A 6968-nucleotide genomic window follows, 5' to 3' on the forward strand; every position below is an offset into this window, starting at 1 on the left:
AGGCGGGGAGGCAGGGCCAGGGCCCCCGCGGGGACGGGGCTCAGGGACATGCCAGCCCCAGCTGTGCCGGGGAAACGGGCATCTTCCTGCGCCAAGCACCCCCTTCCACTTACCAGAGCTCAGCCCCAGCATACACCGTCTGCTCACAGTGGTTGGGGTGAAGTAGGGACGGGAGCATCCACATGGGAACACAGCAGGCGACAGGGCAAGGCTTGCCGGCAGAGCCCGTGCCGATGGCTGGGGGCACAAGGGACAACAGCCAGGTGGGCTGAGCTGTTCCCGTATACCCAGGAGAGACGGACAGACAGCACGGTGGCAGCGACCTGCGCTGTCTAACAGGAAGATGCTCCAAGGTCCCTGCTGCAGCAAACTGCTGGGGCTGTGACTGCAGGGACAGAGACCCAAAGGTGTCCCACGCCGGGGGGGACAGTGCACGGACACATGCCCGGGTCCCTGTGCCAGCCCGTGGTGCGGGGGCAGTGCTGAGGGCAGGAGGGACGTGGGCTGTGGCCGGCCAGAAAACAGAGTTTGTTGGTGGCAGTGCTGCTGCCGGCCCCGGTGTCACCGTCACCGTGGGAGACTGCACCCACACAGGGATGCACACGCAGCCCTGCACCCATACGCACCGGCACACGCGTGCACGCACCTCTGGGCACATGCATGACGCAGAGGGACCAAAGCCTCACCATCCCCCTGGGCAGCCTCTGCGGTGGCCAAAGGCTCCAGGGATGTGAGGGAGCACGGTGTGAGCTGCTCGGCTGCCCTTGACAGCGTTTTGGGGATTCGGGTGCAGTGGCAGATGTGGGGTGGAAATCACGGGTGCTGATGCCAGCCAGAGACCTGCCCCCCCCGGCAGCCCGGGGGCCTGGGACGAAGGCAGCGGGGTCGCCGTTCAGGCAGCAGAGCTGCAAAGAGCCCGAACGGCAAAACAGAGTGCAACCGGCTGCCTGCAGGCTCTGGCAGCCGGGGTAATTATTGTTATTATTGTTATTACAATAACAATAACAGTAACAACAGCTACTGCTTGCTACAGTTGCATCATTGCTGGGATCATCGCCATTATCATTTCACTTAGAAATTGCCGCCCCGAGGGCGGGAAGCGCAATGGGAAGGGGAACCCTCCCTGTCCTGCGGTCTGTCCCCTCTCTCCAGGGCACCCGCACCCCGGGACTCCGCTCCGTTGCCTGCGGGTGCCTTAATGTCTGGGTTGAACAAGACGGACAGACGGGGCTGGAGACGGACTGACAGCTCCGAAGCACCCTGCTGGTCCAGGGGCTGTGCCTCTGCCCCGCACCGCTCACAGCGCCCTGCCGGGAGCTCACCCCGTCCCCAGGGCCTGGCAGGGTGTCACCTGGAGGACAGCCAGGGCGGCTGTCACCGTCCGGGGCTCTGCCTCTGCCAGGGAGGATGCCCTGCTCGTGGGAAGGGACCGCTTGGCTTTCCAGCTCTCCTCCCGCCCCAGCAAATGTTGCCATTAATGGACGGATTATTAGGGAATTAGGGGTTTGTGAGGTAAGCAGGTCTGGTCTGTGGGCTGCTGAGGGACAGGGATTACCCTGGGACAGCGGCTTAGCGCCAGCAGCTCTCCAGCCGGAGCCGGTGCTGCTGCAGAGCTGAGCCCCATGAGCGCTGGCACCCGGCCCGGCTGGCGGCTCTGCTGCCTTCAGGAAGCCGAAGCAGGGATGCTATGCGCCTCTCTCCCCCCATGCCACCTGCCTGGCCTCGACCTCCAGGTCCCAGAGGGGTCCCACTGCATGGCCGGGGCTGCCAGCTCCACTAGAGACCGAGACGGGGCTGCCAAATCTCCTGGTGTGGTGGAGCAGTGCCTGGGAACCAATATTGCCCAAAAGCTTATCAGCTGCCCCGGGCAAGGGGAAATGATCCCCAGCTTCCCATAACTGCTCGCTCTTCCCTAATTTCCCACTTATGAGAAGTACATAGACACCCACACCCAGCAAAGGCCACCCATCCCTCCTTTGCCCTCTCTGCCATGGCCCCAGGCTGCCTGCTTCCTTCGGGATGCTGTGAGGGAGCAAAGCAGCCAAAAGTCTGGGGCCAGGCAACCGCTGTCCCCTGCGGGGCTGAGACCCAGGACCACCCTGGAGCGTTTCTGGCCAGCCCCAGCTCTGCCCTGCTGCGTGCAGCGCAGCCGTGATGGTGCCTACACATCTTCTGCTGAATGCCACCGCACCCCGGCGCAGAGGGGAGGAAGGTCCTTCCCAGCCCAGAGAGCAAATCCCTCCTCTGAGCCGGCCCGGATTACAGTAAGGGGATTTCTGCAGCAGCAGGGCTGCCCAGGAGCTCTCCCCGCCACCCCGGCGCTGCAGCGTCATGCCGAGGGGGGAAGGAGCACGCGTGCGGGGACGTGTGAGCATGCAGAGGCCCCGCACCAGGGTCTTGGGTTGGGCATCCCACCGCTACACAAATCCCTGAGGCTGTGACCTCTCAGCGTTTTTGTATTGGGGAAACAGAGAAACAATGTGCCATTTTAACAGCTCTGATGTGGCAGAGCTGTGCCAGAGGTGTGAAAATGACGTGGTGCTTCTCTGCTTCCCCAGTACAAAAATGCCAGGAGCGCCAATGCTCTCCTGGTGCATCCCAGCCCTGCACAAAACACGCTTGCTATCAAAAGACGAGCTCTGTTGGAAAGTTTCTATCAAGCTACATTCTGACCTCCCCAGTCCTGAATCCCAGCAGCTCCCAGTCCACCCCAGTCCTCTCCGCCAGCTCCCCTCCCCTCTATCTGCCCGGCACAGAAGCTGTGCTTGCTGCTGAGCTGTGGGCGCTCCGTGGAGCGGAGCAGGGGTGGGCTGCGCGCGGGCCTGACCCGGCACACACGCTGGGTGCGATTAGACAGCCGGAGGCTGCTGAGAATAGCGCGGCTGCACCATGGGAAAGCGGTAATACTAATTAATCCAGGCACCAGCTTGGGGCCGGGTTAGATCTTCCAGGGCTGGCGGGGACTGGGCAAGAAGAGGAAATGCCCCAGCAGAACGTGGGTGCCGTCCCTGGGCTGCAGCCCTGCCCCACGGCTTGGGGTGGCCCGTGTCTGCCCAGGGCTGGAAGGACCATCCCCTGCTCCCCTCCCACCACCCTGGGGTCACTTCTGACCCCGGCAGCCAAGAGGGGCCAGGAGCCGGGGGTGGGAAGGTGACGGGATCGCTTCGTGGCCCAGAGGGTGCTTTGGGGTCCCCAGCCACGGCCAGCCACCCGGTGTGCTCATCCCTGCGGCATCTGGGGCAGTGGCTGCCAGGAGCCGGGCACAGCACTCTATATAAGTCCAGCACATCTGCTCTCCGCCTCCTGCTTCCATCGCGGTGGCAAGCGGGCACCGGGCCAGAAATGCCATTCCCTTCCTACCTCCCCAGGGCAGCAGGACCAATGGAGCTGGAAAGCTCGTGGGGAAGGCTGGGGAGAGAAACCAAACCCTCAGACTGGCCCGGTCCGCCTGCTCCCAGCCTCTCCCACTGCACCCCATCACTGGGATGGGTCCCATCACTGACGGGTTACCCGGTGCCCTGGCTCAGCCAGCTCTGCAGGTTTGCCTCCAGCCTCCTCCTTCTCCTCCTCCCATGGGCCCGCAAACTGGTGCTGAACAGCCTGGCTCTGCTCACACCTTCTGCCACCCTCCGTCAGCCCAAGAGCTGGCAGGGCAGCACAGGGCGAGCTCCTCCAGGGCAGCTTCCAGAGACGGGTCCTCAGCGCTGGGGTAGGAGCAGTCCTCGACACCCTGAGCCCTGCTCACCCCACGCAGGTGTCGTGGATAGAGATCGTTTGGCAGTGGGGAACACATGTACCCACATGTACCAACCAAGGCACCGGTCCCCAGCGGGGCTGAGGAAGAAGCTGAAGGTACTTTCCAGCCCAAACCACTTCCAAGATGGATCAGCTCCCGGACACACCAAAACCAGAACATTTTCTTCCTGTTTCAAGCTTAATTTTTGCATCAGGACTGATTATTTTTAACTGAAGCCATAAATCTGGAAACAGGCACTGTGCTTCTGCTAACTTTATTTCTTTTGGGAATCCCCCAATTTTCAGCTCTGAAAGCTCCCACAGATGATGCTTGACTAGCGTGACGGAAGCCTGGTGGGGAGGATCTCTGGGCGGAAAGCTGAGATGTGCTGTGCCCTGTATTTTTAGCAGCTGGAGCTTGCCAGCTGGATCCCACTCTGGACCCTCCCCTACCTCACTTTGACCCTCTAAACTCTGACTCTCCAGACCAAGATGCCTCGAGGCACCCAACAAACTCCTGCTCCCAGCAGTGCCGTGCTGCTGATGAAGAAAGTCATGCAGAACAGGGCTTATTATTTTGTTTAAAGCCGGTCTCTTCAGGTGTTTGCCATGTGAGTGATACCCATCCTGCCTGTCGCCCCCCCTCCCTGGAGAGGGAACGTATTTTGAAGCGGCCGCCGGCATTGCAGGGTCTGACGCAGGACGCGTGCCCGGGGCTGTGCCTGTGCAGCAGCGCTGGCAGGACTGGGCCATCCTGTGCCCAGGTCTGTGCCCAGCCGGGTACGTTACAGCAGTGTGATGCAGGAGTGCCTCCAGGTACCCGTGCTGTGCCACCCGATGACTCTGCACGAATGTGCCCCCGGGAGGGGCTGCAGCACCCCCCAGTGCAGCGTTCTGCAACACCCCCACTGTGCGCGGGCACCGTGCCCCCGCTCAGCCGTTTTCATGCCTGTACCCCTGCCGAGCTCCGGTCCAGCCTTGCCGGAGTTGTTGCTTGGCCTCTTACCATGTTTGGCTGTTTTTGAGCCGGCGGATGACTCAGATCTTCGTTCCTGGGACTTGTTTACACAGCCGGGGCAGGAGTGGGAGGAGCGCGCACGAGCCCGGCTGGCAACACGGTGGCCATGCGATGCCTGGCGTGCCCCCCGCTTGCCGCCAGCCGTGCCACCCGCTCCCATGCTCGTGCCAGGGCTGGCAAGGGATGGCTTCTCCCTTCAGAGCGGGAGCTCGCTGGACCCCCGCCGAGCAGGGGAGAGCCCTGGGGAGGGGACGTTGCCCGGCTCACACGGGAGGCAGAGGCAGACCGAGGTCGTTTCAGGTTGCTTTACCCCATCCTAGCAGGATCAGCCCAGCAGCTTCTTTTGTCCTTACTTAATTGTGACGCTATGCAGTCCCTCGCCCCTGGCCAGCTGTGCCCGTGGCGCGGCTATGCCCCCGTCCTGCCACCGGCTGTCTCAGCTGGCAGCTGGCACACATCCCCTCGCATGCCCGGCTGGTGCCGTTGCGGTTTCTCGGAAACCAAGCTACTTCTTGGCCTGCCTGGAACGGCAGCTCAGCAAACACCGTGCGAAAATCCCCAGGGCTGAGCAATGAGTCGCTGCCCTCCTGCCTCGGCCCCGGCACCCGGCGATGCCCGCGGCCTCCGGCACAGCCGCTGGCACCGTGCCTCCGTCAGGGAGGGGACACAGATGTCTCCAGGCTTCTCCAGGTGTCTGCTTTCATCCAGATGCCACCAAGAATCCTGCAGGTAGAGACGCAGGCCCGCAGAGGGGAAGGCTGTTGTGGGCACAGGCACTGGGTTTCCCCAGCCTTCAGCTCCGCACTGCTGGAACAGGACCCTCAGGGCTTGCTCACAGCCCACCCACTGGGGCTGGTGCTTGCAGACCACGAGGGAGATCTCTTGGTACACAATCTTCATCATAGCGGGGTTGTTCGCTGTTAAGAGTTGATTTTGTGCTGAAAAGACAAACTTGTTTTGGATTGTTTGGTTCCCAGCCACACAAACATCTGGCTTGACAAAGAAAATGAGAGAGGGAGAGAGAAAAATTCATCAAAGCAGGCTCCTCCACCTCTATTTTTCCTTCCCCGGGTGCCCTGCGCCATGGGCTCACCCTTAGCGAAGCTGTGCCCAGCCCACGCTGGCACAGAGCTGTCCCGGCCGTGCCTGCCCGGGGAGCTGAGCTCCGGGGGCTCGGGCAGGGGGGACCCCCGCAAAGAGGGGGTGCTTTGGGACCGGCCGATCCCTTGCTCATGCCTGGTGCCAAGGCAGCACGTACCAGGAGAGGAGCGCCATGCCGTGTGGCCTGGCTGCTCCGTCCTTGCCGGTGTTGGTGGGACGGAGGCAATGTCACCTCCCCTTTCTCTGCGGTGGTTTTAATCCCTGTCTGGAGCCGAGCAAGCGAAACATGGCAGTTCTACCAGACCGAAAGTGAAAACTGCACATTTCCCGAAGGCGGAAAGAGTCAAGCAGAGGAAGAACGTGGCTGAGCAGAGCTGCCAGCCACATCCCAGCGCCCAGGGGAAGCACTTGGGTGGAAGCAGGCGACCAACAGCAAACGGCGTCTGCGGCAAGGCAGCACAACAGCCCCGGTGGCCATGGTGCCGTGCGGCTGCGCAGCACCGTGCACGGCAGAGCTCAAGCTAAATTAAGGACCAACAGTGCTGGGGAGCATTAGCCAAGGAGCTCTGTGGGTGTCGCTGGGTGCGGGGCAGTGGGTGCTGGAGCCAGGTGGGCGCTTGCCGGGTGGGAGAGCAGCTCCTGCCCGTGTGTGCAGAGCTCTGCCTGCTGAGGAGGGGTGCGGAGGTGAAAGGGCTCTTCGGAGATGTGCTACTCCCTGCTCAGCCTGCTCACCACCAGGGCTCTGGGGACGGATGTGCCACCGGTGCCACCACAAACCCACCAGTGAGGGAGGCTGAGAACAAACCCTCTGAGTGGCCTCTGCCCCCCGCTCTGCCTTGGTGTTCCCAGGCTGCACCCTCACATGGTGCGAGGGTGGGGGCAGGATTAGTGGGGAAACTGAGGCACGGGTGAGCCTGGGTGGCACTCTGGCGTGGCGTCCGCAGCACAAGTGCCCCCACTCTCTGGACAGGCTCTGGGGCTGTGTTCAGCTACATCCCCCTTTGATACTGCGTGAGGGGAAGGGTCTGTAAAATGAGCCCCAAACCCTGGGTTGCTCTGCAGGGATTCTCTCCACAGCACCACAGCCCCTGATGGCAGGATGGCTGTGGGATGC

The sequence above is a fragment of the Charadrius vociferus genome, unplaced genomic scaffold (genome assembly GCF_000708025.1).
Source record: "Charadrius vociferus isolate BGI_N301 unplaced genomic scaffold, ASM70802v2 scaffold824, whole genome shotgun sequence".
Classification (NCBI taxonomy): domain Eukaryota; kingdom Metazoa; phylum Chordata; class Aves; order Charadriiformes; family Charadriidae; genus Charadrius; species Charadrius vociferus.